Here is a 25,424-nt window from a genome sequence, read left to right on the forward strand (position 1 = left end):
CCTATGTCCACCTTATGGCATCCATTCTATCTAGTCATCTGTCCTTCTTCCCTGTTAAGAGTGCCTGTCTCCGTACCCTCCCCATGCCAGTGCAGGATTCCTATCGCCGAACGCATAATAGTGTGTCGCCCTGCCCAGCAGGCGTGTAAAGTATTCGCTGCTATGACGTAGGGCCACCTTCTCTCTCCTTTCCTTCATTTCCTCAACATTGGTGATATGCCGAAACCTCCTTCTCCAGCCCACCTCCTTCACTGTCCTGACATAACCTCCCTTGCTCTCTACCCCACATTCCAGAAAACTCAAAGATGCTTACAAATCAATCACTTTATCTCTTGGTGTAACTAGTGGTCCCTCAAGGTCAATTCCTCCAAAGCCCAGGAAATAATTATAGGATCAACCACGTGCTCCATCTGCCTCTATGACATTTATATTACCATTTACGATCGTCTTATATAGTTTACAAATACATTAAAATACCTTGAGAGAACCATCGACTTGTATTAAGATGGAAACATCACGTACTAAACATCCAATAGAAAGCCCGCAGTTGAGTAAAACTACCTTCATTCCATAGTTTTACTGTCTGACAGATCACTACCTTGTCCTACCAGTTACCCCAAACTCATGGTACATATTGTCTCCACTCAAAATCCTTGTCTACCAATGCAGTCATTCAGATTTTAAGTAAGTGTAGTGGAGAGCTTTCTTGTAGAAGAATTTCACCTCTCTGCAGTATATTTTTAAAAGTAAGTACCTTCGAATTTTAACTGTTAGCGTTTCGATTTTTGATTTAAAAATGAAAAGAGTATTATAGTTTTTAATGTAGGTACCAACAAAATTTATCCTGTATGAATGCAGAGTCTCGCGGCGATAAACAAATAAAATGTTCTCGGGTTTCCAACCGCGTCAGTTACTTAAAAGTACACGAGCTTTCGGCCAAGCACTCCGTGGCCATTGTCAAGTGGTATGACTGCCAGTGAGCCATTGATGCGCCTTTATACACGGTACCTGCCGGCTGTGACGTCACTGGTGTCCGTGACATTGCCAGATATGAACATGTTTTGAGTCGGCTTTCGATGTGCCCTCTTCAGCCGCTGGAACCCACGCAGCGCTGAGCTGCAAGCCACCGCCTCTATTCAGGGTGTTTGCGGTAATTTTTATTTCAGTAGCTTCCTTTATTAAACTGTCCCAGAAGCCGTTAGTGCGAGCCACGACTGAGGTATCGTCAAATTTTATGTGGTGATCGTTTTCTAATGCATGCTCAGCTAACGCAGATTTCTCTGGATAGCGTGGGTGATAGATAACACCTCTCATGTTGTTTCCTGCGTTGTTCGACAGTGCGCACGGTTTGTCCCATGTACTCCTGGCCACACTGACGAGGTGTTTTGTAGAGTCCAGGTGTTCTGTGACTACTGAGTCTTTAACTGGTCTCAGTAATTAACGTCTTGATTTGATCTTGTATCTGTGCACAGAAGAGCACAGTATTACAAACATTGGTGCATCGTGCAAGATTAATATCAGACGACGATAACCTGCCCCATGAACTGAGCCACCTACGCAAGGTTTTTCAGGAGTAACGGCTACAGCGCCTATCAAGTGAAAGAAGTAGTTTCTGGGAAAGATCGGAATAAGAGCAGGAAAAGAAACTTGCTTCGCTGTCATTCTGTGGCTCTGTGTCGGGCAAGATAAGCTGCCTGTTGAAAAGACACAAGATCAAATCAATCTTCGGGTTGGAAACCCGAGAACATTTTATTCAAAATTTATATCGTTTGTTGTTTTTAAAATCATGTTTAATGTTTCTCCTTTAATAACATTTGCTAGCGCCTTTGTTATGTTTTTAAAGAAGTTCTTGGCCAAAGAGTGGGGTATTGTGCTACTGACAGCCCTTCACCCCCACGAGGGGTAAGGGGTGATGAAATAATAAAAGGAAAGCAATTGGTGACTGTGCTGTGCACATGCACTCATGGCACACGACTCTTTGATGAGGCGAGAACGATGTATCCGCATGTGCTGCTAAATGTAATTACTATGTTTGTGTAACGTTATATCCAATATAGTACTATGGTTTTTGATGCTGTAACTGTCTTGTTTCGTTATGGTGTGTTGTTACTTTCTTAGACGCCCTCAGGAATTGGGCATGTCCAAAATGGGTAGTCTAGAATAAAGTAATATATTATACAGCCCGGTGGAACAATGTCCTTCTTCAGATTTTCCTTTTTGGTTGCAAGTCGAGTAAGGAAGAGTCTACGTAGGGGTAATGCTCGTCGCTTCTGTTACATTCTATGAGCCTCGTGCAGTCCCAGACTGTGCGATTAAGTGGTATGTCTCTTCAGCGATCCTTTTTTTTTTTTTGTCCATTGTTTGAGTCGACAAGCGTTCGTTCTGTTAAATGATTTAAGGGAATAATATTTTTCAACAAAAATAAAGAATTAACGTAACTTTTCAAACTGAGTAGATGTTCAGCTTTGTTAGCTGTTGCTGGTTCAACACTCATCACCCATTCACAGGCCGTTATCTCTGATTGCATCAGGAACGTTGACGACGTTACAAGACCTCTTCTTTTTACCAGTTGTGCCCCAGTATACAGTTGTAGCAGACTAACCGAACACGTGGGGGTTCTCGTCGTAAATGTAGTGCATTAGGTAAACACCACAGGTTTTTCTATAGACCTTGCTTTGCTTTTCGTAAAGAAGACCCTCTTGCTGTAGCAGATACTCGGTGGTGGCTTCGTTTATAAAGTTGTGCTGTAAATGTCATGATTTTACGAAAATATGAGCCAACCCTTCAGCAAAGAGTACTTAATATTTGTTTCCTTGGATGACCTTTTTGTTTCTTGCTATGCTTCTAGACAGGATGCTGTTGACATTACACAGGAGGTAGGAGGATAGTTTCAAAAGTTCTCAGAATGGAACAGGAAGAAACGCTTTACCTAAGTGAACCTTTATTTTGTGGCGTCTTCTTACATACTAATCCACTTGGTCTGGCCATGTTTAGTGCCTTGATCTCAACCCGAAGCTTAGATTCGTCCAAACCTGCAATACATTCCCCAACTTCAGCTTTTAGTACTTCGTTTGAAGCGAAACTTTATCCACACAGGAACATTTTGAACTTGAGGAAGAGATGATATCCTGACGGAGCCAAATCAGGCAAGTAAGATGGGTGTGGCGGCAGTTCGTTTCTTAGTTCATGTACTTGCTTGTCGGTGCCCATTATCTTGATAAAATATGATATTCTTCCTTACGAAACATATCATTTTTCGCGTGTCTTTTGCCATAACTGCTCCCGACGTTTAGCATAGTATTTTCCCGTAATTGTGTGATTAGTGGGAGGATAATCTATAACCACAATCCCTTCCGCATCTCAGAAGACTGACGCCATGTCCTTTCGGGGGCAACTGTATTGTCTTTGCTTTCCTTGGTGTTGGTGGTGATGATGAAAAACAACAGAGAGATATCCACAACATAGATCTCTACCCACAAGACTCAAACATGATGTACGTATTTACCAATAAAGGATGATCTACTATTGTAACGCGGGAGCCTAGTTACCCTCGTACTGACATCTGATGGTGATTCCACGAACTTTCCAAACTGCCCTCATATTATACAACATGAAGTACTTGATGCTAATAAATAATGACACTACATTAACATCACTTTAAAACCTTGCTAGTCATATACGGCCACACTGTTCCCCGCTCCTGAGTTTCTTTCCGGCACAGTCACAGAATTGTTAATCCAATTGCTCACATATGTAGCCGCCCTCAGCTCCGGGTCCCCTCTGAGTCTCTTTCTGATAAAATCTCAGAAACTGCACTCCATGAAATTGAAATAAGAACACCGTGAATTCATTGTCCCAGGAAGGGGAAACTTTATTGACACATTCCTGGGGTAAGATACATCACATGATCACACTGACAGAACCACAGGCACATAGACACAGGCAACAGAGCATGCACAATGTCAGCACTAGTACAGTGTATATCCACCTTTCGCAGCAATGCAGGCTGCTATTCTCCCATGGAGACGATCGTAGAGATGTTGTATGTAGTCCTGTGGAACGGCTTGCCATGCCATTTCCACCTGGCGCCTCAGTTGGACCAGCGTTCGTGCTGGACGTGCAGACCGCGTGAGACGACGCTTCATCCAGTCCCAAACATGCTCAGTGGGGGACAGATCCGGAGATCTTGTTGGCCAGGGTAGTTGACTTACACCTTCTAGAGCACGTTGGGTGGCACGGGACACATGCGGACGTGCATTGTCCTGTTGGAACAGCAAGTTCCCTTGCCGGTCTAGGAATGGTAGAACGATGGGTTCGATGACGGTTTGGATGTGCCGTGCACTATTCAGTGTCCCCTCGACGATCACCAGAGGTGTACGGCCAGTGTAGGAGATCGCTCCCCACACTATGATGCCGGGTGTTGGCCCTGTGTGCCTCGGTCGTATGCAGTCCTGATTGTGGCGCTCACCTGCACGGCGCCAAACACGCATACGACCATCATTGGCACCAAGGCAGAAGCGACTCTCATCGCTGAAGACGACACGTCTCCATTCGTCCCTTCATTCACTCCTGTCGCGACACCACTGGAGGCGGGCTGCACGATGTTGGGGCGTGAGCGGTAGACGGCCTAACGGTGTGCGGGACCGTAGCCCAGCTTCATGGAGACGGTTGCGAATGGTCCTCGCCGATACCCCAGGAGCAACAGTGTCCCTAATTTGCTGGGAAGTGGCGGTGCGGTCCCCTACGGCACTGCGTAGGATCCTACGGTCTTGGCGTGCATCCGTGCGTCGCTGCGGTCCGGTCCCAGGTCGACGGGCACGTGCACCTTCCACCGACCACTGGCGACAACATCGATGTACCGTGGAGACATCACGCCCCACGTGTTGAGCAATTCGGCGATACGTCCACCCGGCCTCCCGCATGCCCACTATACGCCCTCGCTCAATGTCCGTCAACTGCACATACGGTTCACGTCCACGCTGTCGCGGCATGCTACCAGTGTTAAGGACTGCGATGGAGCTCCGTATGCCACGGCAAACTGGCTGACACTGACGGCGGCGGTAAACAAATGCTGCGCAGCTAGCGCCATTCGACGGCCAACACCGCGGTTCCTGGTGTGTTCGCTGTGCCGTGCGTGTGATCATTGCTTGTATAGCCCTCTCGCAGTGTCCGGAGCAAGTATGGTGGGTCTGACACACCGGTGTCAATGTGTTCTTTTTTCCATTTCCAGGAGTGTATTAATCCGCTCTCACATTCGCGACTGCTCGTGGCAGCGGCCCATACCCAACTCCGCCTGTTCCCACAAGAGAGCTTCTGTCTCGAGTGTTTCAGGTATTCATTGACCAGGAAATTCGTGTTTGTATGGTCGAGCTTCGTTCTGCTAATATCAAGCGAGGACACTGTTTACAGGTGGCCTATCACGCCATAACTCATCACCTAGATGTCATCACTGCCCTCCGCCCACATAGTAGGCCTTGTAACATATTGCACCATACTGCGATTTACTCAGTACCACTTCAACACAGTTGTTGCAATATGTAACTTTCCTATCATCAAGAAACAGTAATAGGTGTGACTATGACCCTGAAATCAGTTATGCAGATTCAGAATAGGGCACTGCTTACTGAGCGACAACAATTAAAGTGGAATACCTGTTTGGCGTTCTAGTGGCAAAATGGATCAAAACTGAGATGGACAAGTAAAACTTCAAGAGAAATATTAGCAGGAAGTATAGGAAAGACGTAGGTCAATCTATCTCTTAGGATTTGACCATACTGAGTCAACAATTAAGAATTATATGGTTCTATTAGGAAAGCTAATTATGTCAATATGAAGTTTAGTGGACGACATTGTTCCCTTAGCTTGTAGGAAGAATCCGACTTCACTTGCAATTCGACTCGTCAATGAGCCAAAGACACCAGAACAGAGTTGAAACAAGAATAACAATTGGCTAAACATTTGTTGCTGTAATGGTCTTCAGTCCACAAACTGATTTCAAATACCTCATAGATCTAGTCTATCCTGCCCATGTCTCTTCCTCTTCTCATAACTATTGAAGCCTACATTCACTATAGTCTGCTTACTGTGGACGAGCTTTGGTCTCCCCCTATAACTTTTTCTACTCACACTTCCTTCCTTGACAAAACTATTACTTGTTGCCTCAAAGTGTCTTATCAACCGCTCACTTTTTTTAATCAAGTTGCGCCGTATATTTCCTTACTCCCTGATTCAGTACCTCTTCATTAGTTATCCAAAGAACTCATCAAATCTTCAGCAGTCTTTCCAAAATCTTCTCATCTTGTCTGAAGTATTTATAGTCCACATTTCATTTCCGAACAAGGCTACATACCTTCAGAAACACATCCTAATACTCAGATTAATATTAAATGTTAAAGTATATTTGTTAGAAAAGTTTTTTTTGCTGTGGACTGACTGAGTTTTATATCTGCCCTACTGCAGACGTCGTCAGTTATCTTGCTTTCCAGATAACGGAATTCATCTTCTGCTTTCATTGGCTCATTCAGCATTCTACTGCCATTAGTATCATCTGATTTAAATCTACTACATCCCTTTCCACTTGTTTCATTTTTGATGACTTTCACCTTATAACTTCTTTTGCAATACATTATTCAGTCTGCTGAACTGTTAAAGTTCTTTGATGACTCTTAAATCAAAAAGAAGTGCGAACTCACCTACTCTCAGACACTGAGACAACGTGTAGGCGGTACTGCGTTGTGGAAACGAAGATGTACAAGTAAATAGCGATAAAGCTACAATAATACCTTTTACTCGTACCAGCCAAGATCCAAGAGACACTAAAGATCTCGTAGATATTAGTTACGCAAGTCTGTTGTTGCTACCAGAAAGATGAGCCCTTAGGAACTGTCAGAGTGTTTGTATCCATGCGCCATCCATTGTGGAGAATTTTCCCCATTGAGTTTAAAAAGAATAACAACATTATGTTAAGAATTATTGAAGTTAACATTTAAAACCGCAATAATTCGTTTTATAATGCAAAAATGTGTGAAAATTGTAAATATTATTGTGATTTATGTAGGGACTACACTGTGTGTTGCGGCTTCAGTGCAAGCAGCAGAGGTTGCAGGGATCAATGCACTTGTTGCATCCATTGGAGCGATGATGATTTGCAGTCGTTATGATCGGAACAAAACGAAGTAGGTCTCTAAACAGTGAATTTTCATCTAGGTGTATACATTTTAAAAAAAAGTTATGATGTAACTGAAAAATAGGGACTGCTAACTGGCTAAGAACTGAACAATAAATGATCCATAGTCAAATAATATGTGACGTTTTACGTGAACACCTAATAGCCAACATTGTAGGGTACCATTTTAAGCGAGAGAAGAAGAGGCAGGGAAGCTGTTTATAAAATACGATTCTACAGAAGTATTTTTATTATTTTACGTATTAAAGAGATATTAGAAGAAACAGTCAACGATAGAAGAAAGTAATGACTTCCTATCTCATGGAAAAGCATTGATTTAGAATTCGGTAGGGCACTGCCAACTTACTAACATGCGAACGAAATGAGACAAAAGATGTAAGTATGGGATGAATGGGCACAAACCGACGGTAGCGACCATAAATTAATCGCAAGATCCTAAACGAACAGCGTATTTCTCAATTTGGAATGCCTTTGCCACGCAGTGATATTATCACTAACAAGGAACGTAATAGTTTACACCTAGAGCTGATAATACATACATCTTTCTTTTGACACTTTCAGACCTCAGACCAAAATTAGAATTTGGGAAGACATTTAAAAAAGGGTTACGTGGAGATACAAAACCTACGGCGCTAATTAGCATAAAATACATGTCACCAGTACTAAATTACATTAAATAATCAATAACATACAGTACCAAACACTCAGTCTTATGTGTACGAGACTGTATATGCTAATTGATGGCATATGTTTTATGTAGCCATGTAAGATGTTTTAAATGTCTTATGATAGCAAATGATGGTCTGGGGAAAGCTGGCTGTAAAAGGGAAGTATTTATCGTCAATGTTTGAAGGCGAACTGCGACTTTTTCTTTAAGTATATACTAGCAGCGGGGAAAACGTTTCACAAAATATTTTTTTCCATTATCTGTACATTAAATGACAGGTAAGATAACTATACTAGGCCATGAAACTTCCTGGCAGATTAAAACTGTGCGCGGACCGAGGCTCGAATTCAGGCCCTTTGCCTTTCGCGGGCAAGGGCTCTGCCATCTGAGCTACTCAAGCACGACTCACAACCCCTCCTCACAGCTTCAATTCTTCCAGTACCTCGTCTCCTACCTTCCAAACTTCACAGAAGCCCTTCTGCGAACCTGTAGAACTAGCACTGCTGGAAGAAAGGATATTGCGGAGACATGACTTAGTCACAGCTGGGGGATGCTTCCAGTATGAGATTTTCATTCTGCAATGGAGCGTACGCTGATATGAAACTACCTTCCAGGAGTGCTAGTTCTGCAAGATTCGCAGAACAGATTCTTATGCTAAGTCTGGAAGGTATGAGACCAGGAAATGGCAGAATTGAAGCTGTGAGGAGAGATGGTCAGTCGTGCTTGGGTAGCTCAGGTGGCAGAGCACTTTCTTGAGAAAGTCAAAGGTCCCGAGTTCGAGTCTCGGACAGGCATATAATTTTTATCAGCCAGGAAATTTCATATCAGCGCACACTCCGCTGCAGAGTGAAATATCATTCTGTATACTAGGTTATGTACAAAGCAATAAAACATTTTGTGGAATGACAGCGAATACTAACCTTCCAAGAACGTTCCATTACGAGGGGGCTTAAATAAGTGATTGAACGACTTTTACTTTCGTAGTGATACAAAAGGCTAAGCACCAAGTGAAGAGAAATATCAAATCTCGACAACAAATGCCCTTTGATCGTATCATTGGCTGGAAAAGACACACATGTATCATGTCCGTGTTTTAGATCAAAATGCCAAAGCGATGAAGGGCCTTAATTTACAGGTAATTCGTTATTGTTTGTCAATTTATTTCACTTTCGTTGCTGACATAGATTGCGAAGCAATTTCGTTGACGTGGTAATAAAACTGACAGTGAAATACACTCCTGGAAATTGAAATATGAACACCGTGAAATCATTGTCCCAGGAAGGGGAAACTTTATTGACACATTCCTGGGGTTAGATACATCGCATGATCACACTGACAGAACCACAGGCACATAGACACAGGCAACAGAGCATGCATAATGTCGGCACTAGTACAGTGTATATCCACCTTTCGCAGCAATGCAGGCTGCTATTCTCCCATGGAGACGATCGTAGAGATGCTGGATATAGTCCTGTGGAACGGCTTGCCATACCATTTCCACCTGGCGCCTCAGTTGGACCAGCGTTCATGCTGCACGTGCAGACCGCGTGAGACGACGCTTCATGCAGTCCCAAACATGTTCAATGGGGGACAGATCCGGAGATCTTGCTGGCCAGGGTAGTTGACTTACACCTTCTAGAGCACGTTGGGTGGCACGAGATACATGCGGACGTGCATTGTCCTGTTGGAACAGCAAGTTTCCTTGCCGGTCTAGGAATGGTAGAACGATGGGTTCGATGACGGTTTGGATGTGCCGTGCACTATTCAGTGTCCCCTCGACGATCACCAGAGGTGTACGGCCAGTGTAGGAGATCGCTCCCCACACCATGATGCCGGGTGTTGGCCCTGTGTGCCTCGGTCGTATGCAGTCCTGATTGTGGCGCTCACCTGCACGGTGCCAAACACGCAAACGACCATCATTGGTACCAAGGCAGAAGCGACTCTCATCGCTGAAGACGACACGTCTCCATTCGTCCTTCCATTCACGCCTGTCGCGACACCACTGGAGGCGGGCTGCACGATGTTGGGGCATGAGCGGGAGACGGCCTAACGGTGTGCGGGACCATAGTCCAGCTTCATGGAGACGGTTGCGAATGGTCCTCGCCGATACCCCAGGAGCAACAGTGTCCCTAATTTGCTGGGAAGTGGCGGTGCGGTCCCCTACGGCACTGTGTAGGATCCTACGGTCTTGGCGTGCATCCGTGCGTCGCTGCGTCCGGTCCCAGGTCGACGGGCACGTGCACCTTCCGCCGACCACTGGCGACAACATCGATGTACTGTGGAGACCTCACGCCCCACGTGTTGAGCAATTCGGCGGTACGTCCACCCGGCCTCCCGCGTGCCCACTATACGCCCTCGCTTTAAGTCCGTCAACTGCACATACGGTTCACGTCCACGCTGTCGCGGCATGCTACCAGTGTTAAAGACTGCGATGGAGCTCCGTATGCCACGGCAAACTGGCTGACACTGACGGCGGCGGTGCACAAATGGTGCGCAGCTAGCGCCATTCGACGGCCAACACCGCGGTTCCTGATGTGTCCGCTGTGCCGTGCGTGTGATCGTTGCTTGTACAACCCTCTCGCAGTGTCCGGAGCAACTATGGTGGGTCTGACACACCGGTGTCAATGTGTTCTTTTTTCCATTTACAGCAGTGTATTTTGGGGACAGCAGATGGAGTCAAATCACTCTCTGTCTCGTTGCCTTCCTTACCGGTTGTACGTCGTTGTCCTCAGTGTTCACTGCACACTACTGTCATTTTAATTAAATTGCAGTCACGTGAGTGTTCGTTGAACGTAATGCTGTTTGCCTGGCCCACAACCCAAAGTAGTCTCAGGTAGCATATTTATTTTTAGACTTTTAAAAACTGCTCTTTCTCTCATCGCTAAAGCAGTGAGCACCCTACTTCCACATTTCCCGTTACCGACAGTGGTATCGAATGTCAGTAGCTGTGAAATACAGAATTACAGGATTGTTGTTGTTGTTGTGGTTCTCAGTCCAGAGACAGCTCTCCATGCTATTCTGTTCTGTGCAAGCTTCTTCATCTCCCAGTACCTACTGCAACCTACATCCTTCTGAATCTGTTTAGTGTATTCATCTCTTGGTCTCCCTCTACGATTTTCACCCTCCACGCTGCCCTCCAATACTAAATTGGTGATCCCTTGATGCCTCAGAACATGTCCAACCAACCGATCCCTTCTTCTGGTCAAGTTGTGCCACAAACTTCCTATTCAATACCACCACATTAGTTATGTGATCTACCCATCTAATCATCAGCAATCTTCTGTAGCACCACATTTCGAAAGCTTCTATTCTCTTCTTGTCTAAACTATTTATTGTCCACATTTCACTTTCATACATGGCTAAACTCCATACAAATACTTTCAGAAACGACTTCCTGACACTTAAATCTATACTCGATGTTAACAAATTTCTCTTCTTCGGAAACGCTTTCCTTGCCACTTCCAGTCAACATTTTATATCGTCTCTACTTCGACCGTCATCAGTTATTTTGCTCCCCAAGAAGCAAAACTTATTTACTATTTTACGCGTCTCATTTCCTAATCTAATTCCCTCAGCATCAACCGATTTAATTCTACTACATTCCATTATTCTCGTTTTGCTTTTGTTCACGTTCACTTTACATCCTCCTTTCAAGACACTGTCTATTCCGTTCAGCTGCTCTTCCAGTCCTTTGCTGTCTCTGACAGAATTACAATGCCATCGGCGAATCTCAAAATTTTATTTCTTCTCCATGGATTTTAATTTCTACTCCGAATTTTTCTTTGTTTTCCCTTTACTGCTTGCTCAATATACAGATTGAATAACATCGGGGATAAACTACAACCCTGTCTCACTCCCTTCCCAACCACTGCTTCCCTTTCGTGCCCCTTGACTCCTATCACTGCCATCTGGTTTCTGTACAAATTGTAAATAGCCTTTCGCTACCTGTATTTTACCCCTGCCACCTTCAGAATTTGAAAGAGAGTATTCCAGTCGATATTGTCAAAATCTTTCTCTACGTCTACAAATGCTTGAATCTTAGGTTTGCCTTTCCTTAATCTATTTTCTAAGATAAATCGTAGGGTCAGTATTGCCTCACGTGTTCCAACATTTCTACGGAATTAGGGTTTCGATAAGTATATTACAGTTTTTGTGTGTTTCGTTGTCAGTAAGTTATATGAACCCCAGTGAACACGTAAGCAGAGGTTGCATGCGAAGTGAATCAGACTTTCCGTTATGTCATATGTAATCATTTTACTGACAACAGTCACTTTGTAGCAACGTTTTAAACCAACGTAGAAACCAAATATAAAGCGGATTTTTCAGCACTGTTTGCGAGAGAATCAGCGTAAATGTTACGTTACGATAGACTTTAAATTTACCGAGCTATGGAAAAGGAACTTGTGTTACGGTTTACTTTTAGAGTGTTTCAGAAAAAGAAAATGCCCAGTTTATATTCCTGAGTAATAACATCTCCACTAGAAGTAGAAGTGTTTACGATACGCACGTGATGGCTGGCGGGACACGTACAGTTGTTTAATAGTCGTCGCCCTTTTGTAGGTGGTAAGCCCCCGCCTTTTTCGGGATAGAAAAACTTATTGTTGTTATAATTATTTCTTTTGTTCAGGATGAAATCGACAAAGCAATTATAATGCTTCTCCAAAATGTAAAGGCGATCAGAAACGTTCCGTTTCAGGGCATTACTGCAATGTGTGCGAAACCCACAGCGACTTCGATGCCGGTAAACCCAGAGCTACTTCGATGCCGGTGTATAAGCACCGACAAGGGGACAAAGGGTTATTGTGGCTTTCGTGTCTTTCTGACGTGCGTGCGGCAAATGTGGCAACGTACACTATGTCAACGTTATTACCAGATGCGTCCAAACAGAGCCAACGTGCTGCTGCTCTTTTCTTTGCTTCCGGAGGACAAAAACCGTTAGACATTTATCGGAGAATGAAGAATGGGTATGGGACAGCACGTCTGTCGAGGACCACTGTTATGGAATGGTGCGCCAAGTTCCGTTCTGGTCACGATTCGACACAAGATTCGAGTCGATCTGAGAGCCAGCTTCGTCCATTAGGGCAGCAGTTGAAGCGATTAGGGAAGCCTCTTGCGTTGGCAAAGGAGCTCGAAATGAGCTTCTGTATCATGCAGTATGTTATCTGGCAGGAGTTAGGCCACCACAAGGTCTGCAGCTGACGGATACCCCATTCGTTGACTGCTGAACAAACGGCAAATCGGATGGCTATTTGCTTGAAGCATCTGATGCGATTCGATGTTGAAGGCAACATTTTCCATGAGAGCAATGCTGAAGGCGACGAAACCTGGCACCAACGCTGATAACAGGAGTCGAAAGCGGTCACCCATGGTGTCACCTGTGGTGCCATCATCCCAATAAGATCAAGAGCCAGACCGCTGCTGAAAAGATGATGCTCACTCTCTTCTTTGATTACCTGTGTCCACTGCTTATTGATATCAAGAAACTTCATGTCCCCAATCACTAGGGAATGGTACTGCGCAACGATGGAGAAATTACGGCGTGCGATTGAGACGAAACGCCCGGGAAAAATTCGACAGCAGGTGCTGCAGGTACATGATAACGCACGGCCCCATATCGCACATGTAGCAACGCTCAGGTTATGCCAACTTCAGTCCCGCGCCCCATGTCCTGATCTCTACCCATCCAATTTTCAAGTCTTCAGTCCGTTAGAAAAGTCCTTGAAGGGACGACGGTTCCTGTCGCATATGCAGCAGGCAGTTACCGCCTGTTAAAATTCATGGTGAAACCTTCAGTTGTAACTTATTTTGCATAATTTCGTGCTAGTTCCGCTCGATTACCATTATCAAGCTTGGTTCGGATAAATAGCAGGAAAGTTTGATAATGGCCATTCACCGAAACTAGTAGTGAATTGTGCAAAATCAACGACAGCTGAATGTTTCACCATTAATTTCAACAATTATTTGGCGGCTGAATATCCGCACCTTCAAGTATTCAAAAAGTTATCTACTGGACACACTGTTTTACCATTGCCTGTCTTCAGACTGGTACGATGGTAGGATTATTGCTTTCGTGCTCACGGCGATTTTGCCTGGTTGGCATACCGATTCTGGACCGAACGGCCTTGGGACGGAAATTCTTATTGCCTCTCAGAAAATACACAGCTGTGAACCCAAACCAAGCATCCACCAAGTGGCAACGCATCAAGATGTGTCAGGATTAATAGCAGAGACTACCATGGGTAAAAATGTGCATTAATAGAAGCGAAAAAGTTCGATTAAACACAGTTGAACAAAGGTACCATTCGGGAAGTAACTGTTTAAGCCCGTTTTGTTCGGCCGATTACAAGAATTCACATTGATCACCACTTTACACATGAATTGAGCGCTTGTAATCGGCGCAGTAATATGTGAGTACTTAGCTTTTATTTTTAAAACTGACGTGCCGACATCTAGTATAGCTTACTTTACCAACATGGACTAACGTAGTATAACACCACTTACTGTACTGGAGGAAAAGAGTATGTAATGATTGTAGCAGAACATTGCCAAAACCAGTCTTCTATACGAATAAATGCCTTTAGCGATCTTGTCAGTAGAAAACTTGCACAGATCTATAACGCTGTCAGAGTCAATTTTGTCAACTGAAGTCAATTTGAGATTTTCAGTCATTTGAAATAACAATTCATCATTGTTACTTTTAATGTCACTATGGACGCAAGAATCATTTTGGTACTGAAATTCATTACCGTTGCTTTAAAAGCCACTTTGGGCACAAGGATCTTCTTGGTACTGAAATTTGTTTTAGTACTGCACTTATGTAGTTAGCGCTTGGTAAACTTGTGTGTTTGTGTGTGTGTGTGTGTGTGTGTGTGTGTGTGTGTGTGTGTGTGTGTGCAATTCTCTGGTTGAGATCACTGTCGCTGTTCTGAGCGAACGGGACTGTCTTATGTAATGTTTCTATTACAGCTCAGTAATTAGTTAGAATTTGAGTGCTGATACTCTGATGGAAACATTATTTAGTTTACACTGTAAATGACTATGTGTGTCACTAAGAATTCTGCTGCCCTGGTATGCTTACCTCCTTGCGTCGCTCCTTTTATTATGTAATTTGAACTGACACATTTAAATTAGGATTCACTTGTTGAAATTAGCTTAGCGGATCGCTGGAACTGCTCACAACCGTGTTTTCACTTCTTGTGAATACAGTTATAATAAGTGCTCAAAATGTCTCCCTCCTGCTCTGCAGCATGCCTGAAATCTGCATAACTGACTCCCGCACTCTCTCATCGATTGCAGGTATGAGTGAGCAACCTCATAAGCTATATGCAGCCCCGCTACTAGGTCATCTGCTGACTCCACCTGTCTTATCTACATCGCACTCTTTAGTTGGCCTCACAGAAAGAATTCCAGAGGGTTGAGGTCAGACGGCTGAGACTGCCACGATACAGGGCCACATCGAACTATCGAACGACCGTGAAACATCTGTATGATGTGAGTTTTGTCAGTTCGACTGGAGTGTGGGGGTGCTCCATTGTGATGGAACCAAATATGTCAACGGAGTGCCAGTGGCACCTCCTAAAATTCTGCTAGGACTTCCCTGATGAACGCCATGTAGCTGTTGCCTTGGATTTGAGGGGTAGTCAAGTATTTGTGGACCATGTCAGCCAGCATATTCATGTTGAACTTTTCCTCATGACCTTTCAGAACACTAGAATGTTTTATGTAAGAGTGTGCACCTCTGTAGTTAGTTCAAGTGTTGCCTCACCATGCATATCAATTACTGGAACCTTAAGTCCAATAATGTGAACATTTCACACACACCTGTCATGTTCTTATCTATATACTCCCTCATAGTGCATAGATAGTTTCACTCATCCCATGAATACTGCACATTAGCACTGAACATTGTCCATTTCCTTCCTCTGTAATTATTTTAAAGTCATCATCAGGTGCTAGGCCAACACTTATACATTTAGAACCACTGACAGTTAAATTACATGTATTGGGGAAAAACAGCACACTACAAGAGAGGTTCAGGCTTCCACTGCGGCTGTGCTATGGGATATTCCAATGACACCAGGTTTGAAAGACATCCTGCGAACCACAGATGCTGTGGTGCAGCATGGAATGGCTGCATGCTCTTGTCTGGCTTTGGATCATATTTTATAATAAAATATGCTAATTATAATGAAGCTTACAAACTTAATAACCATAATAATACTTATTATTATTGGTGATGAATGAGCAAAGTACCTATCAATAGTTGTCTCCTTCTTCTATACAGCTGACCACTGTTGCTACTGCTGGCACCTCTTCTCGCTGGATAGCAAATGATGATGCACCCTGAATCACATTATTATAAAAAAAAACTTCGTCAGGAAATTGAGCAGTTGGCTGCCTCTCTCCCTCCAGAGCCTTGGCACATGTCAACAGAATCCCACATGCAATTTTTGGCAGCTTATCTTGCAAAGTAATATGTAGTTGGGTGACCTGGAAAATTAGTAGAAACTAGGTAGCCAAAAGTATAGCGAAGCCCTTTTCTTACCTAAACTAAAGTCAATGAGAGCAAATCTGAGAATTTGGAGATTACCTATACATCATGATATTAAAGTACAAGTAAATGCATGTCAAAGCACCCACATCTCCATAGTCATCAGGAAATGTACAAACTGTATGGGTATCAAGGTGTAAATAAATATCATAGATATATGCCTGCAGCAACATCTCAAGCCTTACAAATTACACTGTATCTACAATTACTCTGATCACATATTCAGCCAATGGTGATGAGAAGTTAGCGGAGTTACAGTAAAAATCATGATATGATTATGCACTACATCACTTTAGTATATTTTGCAGCATTTGTTTAACGTTTATAGCAATTTAAAGCGGTCATACATTGGTTTGCTTACAGAGAATATCTTCTATTAGCTGGTAGGCAGTATGTGTTAGGCATTATGCATTAGGCGTTATACATTAGTCGTTAGGTGTTAGGCATCAGATGTTAAGCGTTTGCTGTTAGGCATTTGACATTAGCCATTACATGTATTTGGTACCTTATTGTGCTTGTAAGAAGAATAATACTGCGCTATATGCAAGGTATATATAGACGCAGTAGCTCGCATAGTGATTAGTGCAATGTTAATGTACACAGGAACATTTTATTTGAGCGATGTACATTGAGACCCAATTAACAAATGAGTTGGGCGCCAGGCAATGTCAACAAAAAAAAAATCAATGTTTTCACCAGCAGTGAGCATTAGTGCCACATTAGTAAGTGTTTTCAGTGGCACAGCACTTAACCTGTTGTGTTGTATGACATCATATTGTGTACTAAAAAAGTACTGGAAACATCCAAGTGCTACATAAACCAATACGTTTTGCTGCCAAGTAACTGCATCCATAAACCAATGACGTGAAGAAAGTGTTTGATGGCTTTGTGTAAGGTATCATAAAACATCACCTGTGTCTTTGCTCTCATAGCAGCCCTTTTATAGAATTACATACATAGTGAATGTAGCATGCATAAAAGAAAATTGTTCAATAAATATGACTGCATGGTATATGGCTTTGACCAAAGAGAAAAAAATTAACATGTATTGAGAAAAGTCTGTGTACATGAAAAATGAATTAAATTACTATTATTTTTAAAAGAACTATAACATGTGTACAATTTTCTTCATTTCTTCACTTAAAAAGAATGTTGTTTTTAACCTGTGATTTACAACTAAGGAAGGGATTGGCCATGTCTGAATCTGAGGAGAGTGGTCTAAATGTATATGTATACCATATGAAGTTGTATACATATCAATGTTTTTCTGCGAGTTATAACATGTACGTTTCATTCCATTATAAACATTATTATGTTTCCCTTGGAGGAGATGTATTTTGCTTTCCAAAGTACATATAATAAACTGATGGAAATTCCAACAACAAAGGTCTTAATGTAGCTGAAACAAAAACAAAAATGGTTCAAATGGCTCTGAGCACCATGGGACTTAACATTGGAGGTCATCAGTCCCCTAGAACTTAGAACTACTTAAACCTAACTAACCTAAGGACATCACACACATCCATGCCCAAGGCAGGATTCGAACCTGCGACTGTAGCGGTCGCGCAGTTACAGACTGTAGCACCTAGAACCGCTCAGCCATTCCGGCTGGCTGCTGAAACACATCTCTGGCGGAAATCACACGTTGACTACACTAAATCATCATGTACTCTAAAGATCCAAGTTGATGATGTACTCAATTATATGATAATGACAGCAAATAGTCTTGCAGCTGTTATCGAATGTATTACGCTACATTCTCACCATTAACAGAGTTCATCATATCTAAATCTGATCTCCACTACTTGTAATCATGTGAGGACCCGACAGGTACCTTAAGCCAGGAACATCTGTGTGGTGTGCGTATTTTAAGACCATCGGTACACACACCACCAGATTATTTGACTTGTCGCTCTAATGAAGTAGGCGAGTGTCATCAATAGGTCAGACAATAGAAATGCCACTTGCATGCTTAGAGTAGCACATTGACAGTGACCAACTTTAAACATAACATGATCAATTTTCACACACATCTACTAAAATAATAACAATCATAAACCTTACTTAACTTGATTTTGGATGCTATTTACAATTGACAATCTGAAGTTCCTTTGGTCTTGGTACATTAATCTTATTCTCACATATCTCTGATACTCGACTAAGTGTCTATACATTTCTCTTCATGGCTATGTACCGGAATATGGTAATCTTATTAGGTGCAGACTGAAACTTGACTATAGACTGGTACAGACTAATGCAGACTAATACAGACTGGTACAGACAAAGGCAGACTAATGCAGACTAATGCATACTGTCTAATCAGAGGTCTGTACACTGGTTATAATACCTCGCGCGTTCAGGTATCATTGCACGAGTGTGATCAGCGAGGAGGAAGGGTTCTATGTTAGCAGCAATCTCATTGGCTGTGTTACATATTAATACGCGGATCGGCGGAAGCAGAATTTGGTCCATCTCTAAGACAGCGCCATCTCGTAGTGCGGAGACGGAAGAGCGCTGCTCCTGCGCTGTTGTGTTTAGCGGGGCGCGCTCTATTGGGAAAATGGTGTACGCGCTGACTACGCGGAACTATGTACACAACAATCTGCATCAAAAGCAACTATTCTATGAACAATCATCTCACTTATTTTTACATAACTCAAACCGTAAATTAATGACTTTAAGACATTCTCTAGAAGGTCATTGTAGTGCGACCACCTATGAATGATAAACAGATACTGCAATAGTATCCCTCATACCGTTCAACTATATATAGAACTGCAGTCATTTAGTAGGAGTGAAAAAAATAATATGTTTTTCGTCGACAAACACCCTTATAGCATGAACCATATAATAGCTGAGATAGTAACTATGAGGAATACTCGTGGCTTGCTCCCTTTGACACAGTATGGAATAGTAATCTTTTCCCCCCACAATACCGCCAGTGGCACAGTGTGTCCATCGCATTTTAGCGCTTTGTGATGTACAAATCACGGAATTTACCACTTAATTATTCCGTTATGTTAGTATTCGACATCAGTTTGTGGAAATTGCTATAATGTAATGAATTTATACGCTCTGCATGTGGGATTCACATACTATAGTACCCCAAAAATTACACTATATACCTACTTTAATGGCTTTGATACACTCTGTATGTTTCTTCACTGCCATGCTGCAGTCATAGAAACCAGCCTGCTTTTGCAGTTCTATAAAGTTCCCTAAGAGGGGCACCATGTTCATTTGCAGGTGACATGTAGCATATAAAACGACACATGGGGTTATATTGTAACAGCTGTGAGCAACGTTATTGGTAGCCACCTTACAGATTTTATAAATTGACTAGACGTGCACCAACAGGAAAATACTTAAGTCTTCCTTGGCGAAAGAGCAAGGTATTACCAGGCTGGAGACTATTACAGAATGGGTCATGTGTTTTATCCCTGTGCAAGACTGCATGGCTACCTACACAATGACTTATATCCTTTTTTTCAACTACTCTGTTATGGAATATACACTGATATGCCAAAACGTTATGACCACTGCCCAGCACGAGACTGGGTGCCGCCTGGTGACATTTTGCCATGAGAAGTACGTTAGAACATCAGAGGGGACGGGGAGACCACACCAGCGAAGATATGAAGCGCAAATGAGGAAATCCATTGAGATAAGCGTCTTGTCAAAGGACAGATATTACTACGCAAATTACATCATCAATTACAATTGCAGTGGAATTCGGACCATCGAGATTCTACTGTCAATCCATGGACACGTTTCGGCTTTTCGGGTGAATCACATTTTTGCTGTATTAGGTCGATGGTCGTCTCCACAAACGCCGATATCCAGGTGGAGGGCGCCACAGGTGCAGACTGGTGACAGCTGTATTTTGCTTTGGGAAAAATTAGCCTGTGCTTCCGTGGACCTGCGGCAGTAAGCAAAGACACGCTGACAGCTGCAAACCACCTGCATCCCTTCATGCTTGATGCCTTCCCCGATGGCGATGCCACCTTTCAACAGCAAAATTCGTCATGTCTCGGAGCTGGAACAGTGCTACAGTGATTTGAGGGGCACTGCAGAGAACTCCACGTCGATGTCTGACGTACTCCTATGGAACCCAGACCAAATTCGTCTGATGTACTCCTATGGAACCCAGACCAAATTCGTCTGACGTACTCCTATGGAACCCAGACCAAATTCGTCTGACGTACTCCTATGGAACCCAGACCAAATTCGTCTGACGTACTCCTATGGAACCCAGACCAAATTCGCCTGACGTACTCCTATGGAACCCAGACCAAATTCGCCTGATGTACTCCTATGGAACCCAGACCAAATTCGTCTGACGTACTCCTATGGAACCCAGACCAAATTCGCCTGACGTACTCCTATGGAACCCAGACCAAATTCGTCTGATGTACTCCTATGGAACCCAGACCAAATTCGTCTGACGTACTCCTATGGAACCCAGACCAAATTCGTCTGACGTACTCCTATGGAACCCAGACCAAATTCGTCTGACGTACTCCTATGGAACCCAGACCAAATTCGCCTGACGTACTCCTATGGAACCCAGACCAAATTCGCCTGATGTACTCCTATGGAACCCAGACCAAATTCGTCTGACGTACTCCTATGGAACCCAGACCAAATTCGTCTGACGTACTCCTATGGAACCCAGACCAAATTCGTCTGACGTACTCCTATGGAACCCAGACCAAATTCGCCTGACGTACTCCTATGGAACCCAGACCAAATTCGTCTGACGTACTCCTATGGAACCCACCTGGGTCGGTATTGGGTTTACACAAATCAGCGGCCCTATATTTACGTTAATCGCGTGACTTTTGCATAGACGTATAACGTCACATACCTCCACAAACCTGCCAACGAACTGCCAGATCCGTGATATGCAGAATCGGTAACGTATTTCGTTCCAAAGACGGACAAACAAGCTAGATAAGCAGATGGTCATAATGTTTTGCTTCATTAGTGTAAGTACATTACTTCAACAGTTATTGATAATTCCCCGCCACTACCAGTGCTGCAGTTACATTACTTCGTCTCTGTTTTCTGTATCTTATGACGTCGATATCCTCGTCTATGAAAACTGGAAACTGGCAATCCCATCCTGTGACACTACAGTGTTGAAAAGCCATGCACGTAAGGAGATCTGAACATGAATAATGTGGTAGAAAATATTAAGCATGTATTGTAGCTGTGACACCATCAGTAGCTAGTAGAATATCTAACATAATTTCCACTTGTGACTCACTACAGTTTGGAACGCAACTACTTCCATATTTATCTCTGTGTTATAAAGAAAAACATCACTTTAAGACATTCTGTGGTATTTGTTTAGCATTTATAGCAATGGTAAGTGGTCGTACAACGTCTTGCATAAGGCATTAGGTATATCTAATGCCTCATTGTAGCTACATTGTGGCGAAACAATACATTCTCTGGTAGTGTCACATCTATCACTGTTACCATCTTTAATCAGTTTTTCGTGAGTGTGTGTTTGTAAACAGTTCCTTCCGTTCTGCAGTTTAAGCAGCATATAGTAAAAAGCATCTTATTCCTTCCTTTCTAATAAGACCATCAGGCTGAGCATTTATGTGTGGTACAGGTGGTTAAGGTTTTATTATTTTCGTGAGCTTTTTTCTCAGAATGCAACCGCACAGACTGAATGCAAACTTTATGTATTTTGATACTGCAGAAATGTAAACATTATGTTTTGCGAAGCATTTTTAGAATATTTTAATGTTATAGATTGGTAATGTAACTGATTTAGATCTTCCAGCGTTTTTTTTCTTGCAGTTAACCTCGACTAGGTCATAGACAATCAATGTAACATCAGACGTTTCGTGTTTCCAGGGCATTTTGCGGACATTTTAGAGTATAATGACATCATAGTTGTGGTACATAATACAATCTGTAAAGCTTTTAGGGAACCTTGGCACATAGTTCGTGCAGCAAAGTTTTGTGAAAGTAGGCCTGCGTCATCTGAAATAATAGCAATAACTAGCAATCGGCATCATCGAATATATTTTTATTACTGAATAACATGAAGCATTAACTGTGCCCTTTTAAAATGGTGCTTGAGAAGCGTATAAATACGGAAAAATTTAATTTGAGGGTATATTGTGACTTGGTATCAATTGTAGGCCTAATTAATTACATTCAGTCTGTCAATTTGGATGTGTGCCTACCTGCTTAATGAATTATTTTACTAATGTAATATTTTAACCAAAATATATTTTTTGCATTTATAATGCTTGTCAGATCAGTTTTACGACATCGCTTTCATAAGACTACCTCCTAAAACTGCCAACTGTTATTAGTCATGGAAAATTAGCATTGAGCGCATACTTTAGTATTTTGGATACTAATTTGGTGACTATATGAATATGTGGAAATTAACTTATCCTTTTTTTAAACATTGCAAACATTTTAGAATGTTGTGACACAAGGAGCACTGTTGTGGAGAATGGCTGGAAACAGTATTGTTGCATTTGAAGGGCATCATGGATGTAGAAAATAATTTATGATTCTGTTGCTTCTTAAGCCAAGTGTTTTACATAAAACGAACATTTATCGTTTTTACAAGTGCAATGCTAATTTTCTACATTGCTGCTATCCATGGGTACAGTGAGAACAGCTCGTGGTACAAAGAAATAGGCTCGTTTCCGCAGCAGAGCAATTTGTTGATCACAGTAAGTAACTGACATGTAAAAAAGGACATGATTTTATTTCGCATTTTTAGGATTTTCAGGATTGTATTTAGGTAAAACTCATGTTCGACAAAGACACATTACTAATTCGTGATTTATATTTTATGGAGAACTATGTTATTTATTTGTTTCAATATCCCATGGCGATTGATGTATAGCTTCAAACGAATTTTACCAAAGTGACTGGTTAGCCAGTAGTTTGACAATGTTTTCGAAGTCAGTAACGCAAATACACTTAGAAAAAGTTTCAGTAAATTACACAACTCAGATACATTTTTTACTATCGAGTTGAGCCTCTATGGACTACGTGGGAACAACCAATTTCATTTTAGTGTCTAGGTCTTGTTCTTCTTTCAGTTTTGTCTTCCTGCCCGTACCTTCTGAGCCCACCAACAAGTGCCTGTTAATGCTCTTCGGATAATGGTCCTCTCCGTCTTTTGGACGTTGATGTCATTTTAAAACCTTGGTTGTTGTTCACCAATCTTCTAAATTTGTTCCTTTCAGGAATTTCTCTCTCTGAGATACCAACCTACCTAAGGTCTTTTTCACATTCTTCGAACCATCTTGGGTTGTTTTCTTAGACTGGATGAAACTCCATATTCTTTTTATTAGTCGGTCACCGTCCTTCCTCATGAGATGACCGTAAAATAACAATCGTCTCTTCTTAATGGATGCTGTGATAGGTTCTGTCTTGCTGTACAAGTGCTCACTTGCTCTCATTTGTCATTGTCCATCAAACCATCTATTACCTAGGATTTTCCTTAATATCCTACGCTCCCGATTTTCCAGCCGCTCAGCTTGACCTTGTGTATTCATGGTAAAATTTTCTGACGGATATAAGCCCTCAGGTTTTATGACTCTATTATAGTATCGGAACTTGGCCCCTATAATCATAGACCTTTCGTTATAGGTATTCTTTGTCAGTTGGTATGCTTGGTCTAACTTCCTCGTGCTGACATTAATTGCTTCTTCTAATCCATTCTACTGGATGACTCCTCCGAGATACCTGAAACTCTTAACTGGTCCGATTTTTCCCAGATCGTTGATCATCCATTGAGGTCCATCACAGATGTTCGTCATATATTTTGTCTTTTAAATAGAGATCTGGAGTCCAACTTCTTCAGCAATTTCTGAGAGCCTATTGATCTTTTTGACTGCTGACTCTATGTTGTTAGCAAAAATGGCCAGATATTTTATCACATTTGACGTAATATATTTAATTATTATTGTCACATCATCAGATCACAGCATCTCTACTCCATTGCGTGCAACTGACTGCCAGGTGGAGGCATGGGGCGTGGCTGCTCGAACGTGTGTGCTGGAGATGGAATCCACTGATGATGTGGAGTTGGGTGGGGGGTGGGGGTGGGGGTCACGGGGTGTGGGCAGTGTCCCCTCCTTCTCCATGGTCTTGGAACATGGCTGGATGTTATGATTTGCAGCATGTCCTAGGAGATAAGGAAGTGCTGATCATGATATCAGCATAATACAACAACTGCCTCAGCTATAATACGACACCCCAGTTAAGAAAGCGCTGAAGCTGATGACAGTACTTTGGGCTGGAAACCACTGTGACCCACTAGTCTCAACGTATTAAATTGATTTTGTCATGGTATTGCGTATCTACCTGAGCAATAGCGTGTTTGATGTATGTTAGGCCTAATGGCTGTTCTGATTAATTCACAGTGCATAGTTCATCAGGGCTGTGGGCCCATGCTCAACTACCCACATATTATCAAGGCTATATATATATTTGGTTCGCTGTATTCGTTTGCATTCACCTTAATTGTGTAAGTTTATTTTCTTGTCTTGATATTTGAATTGCAGATCTGTGGCATATTTTTTATAGTGTAATTTTGTTAGGATCTGTTTCTTTTTTAAACAGTGTAAGTTCATTACCTGATATTAATGTTTATGATTATTATTGATTTTGTTCTTTGGGGTTGTGCAATCACTGTGATTAAATTATTTGTTATTATCTTTCGCATTTGGCTGCTATTGAGGAAGCGTTATCTTGTCAGTAAAGTCTTGTTGTGGACTTGGTTACCAAAGCGATTGATTCAAAATCTAAACGGTTTTAGTGAAATTTTGTAAACTGAGATTTTGGGTGGTTAGTAAATAAATCTTTAAAAGTATACGTTCACTCACAGCTCAACCCTGTCGCACCATTCGCATTACCACTATTACGTATATCGTGATGAGCGATGGCCCAAAGAAAGCACCTTGGGACACGGCCGTTGATACTTTGACGTCTGAGGATATCTGCCTGTGAAGAAAGACGAGTTGCTTTTT

The sequence above is a fragment of the Schistocerca gregaria genome, chromosome 5 (genome assembly GCF_023897955.1).
Source record: "Schistocerca gregaria isolate iqSchGreg1 chromosome 5, iqSchGreg1.2, whole genome shotgun sequence".
Classification (NCBI taxonomy): Eukaryota; Metazoa; Arthropoda; class Insecta; order Orthoptera; family Acrididae; genus Schistocerca; species Schistocerca gregaria.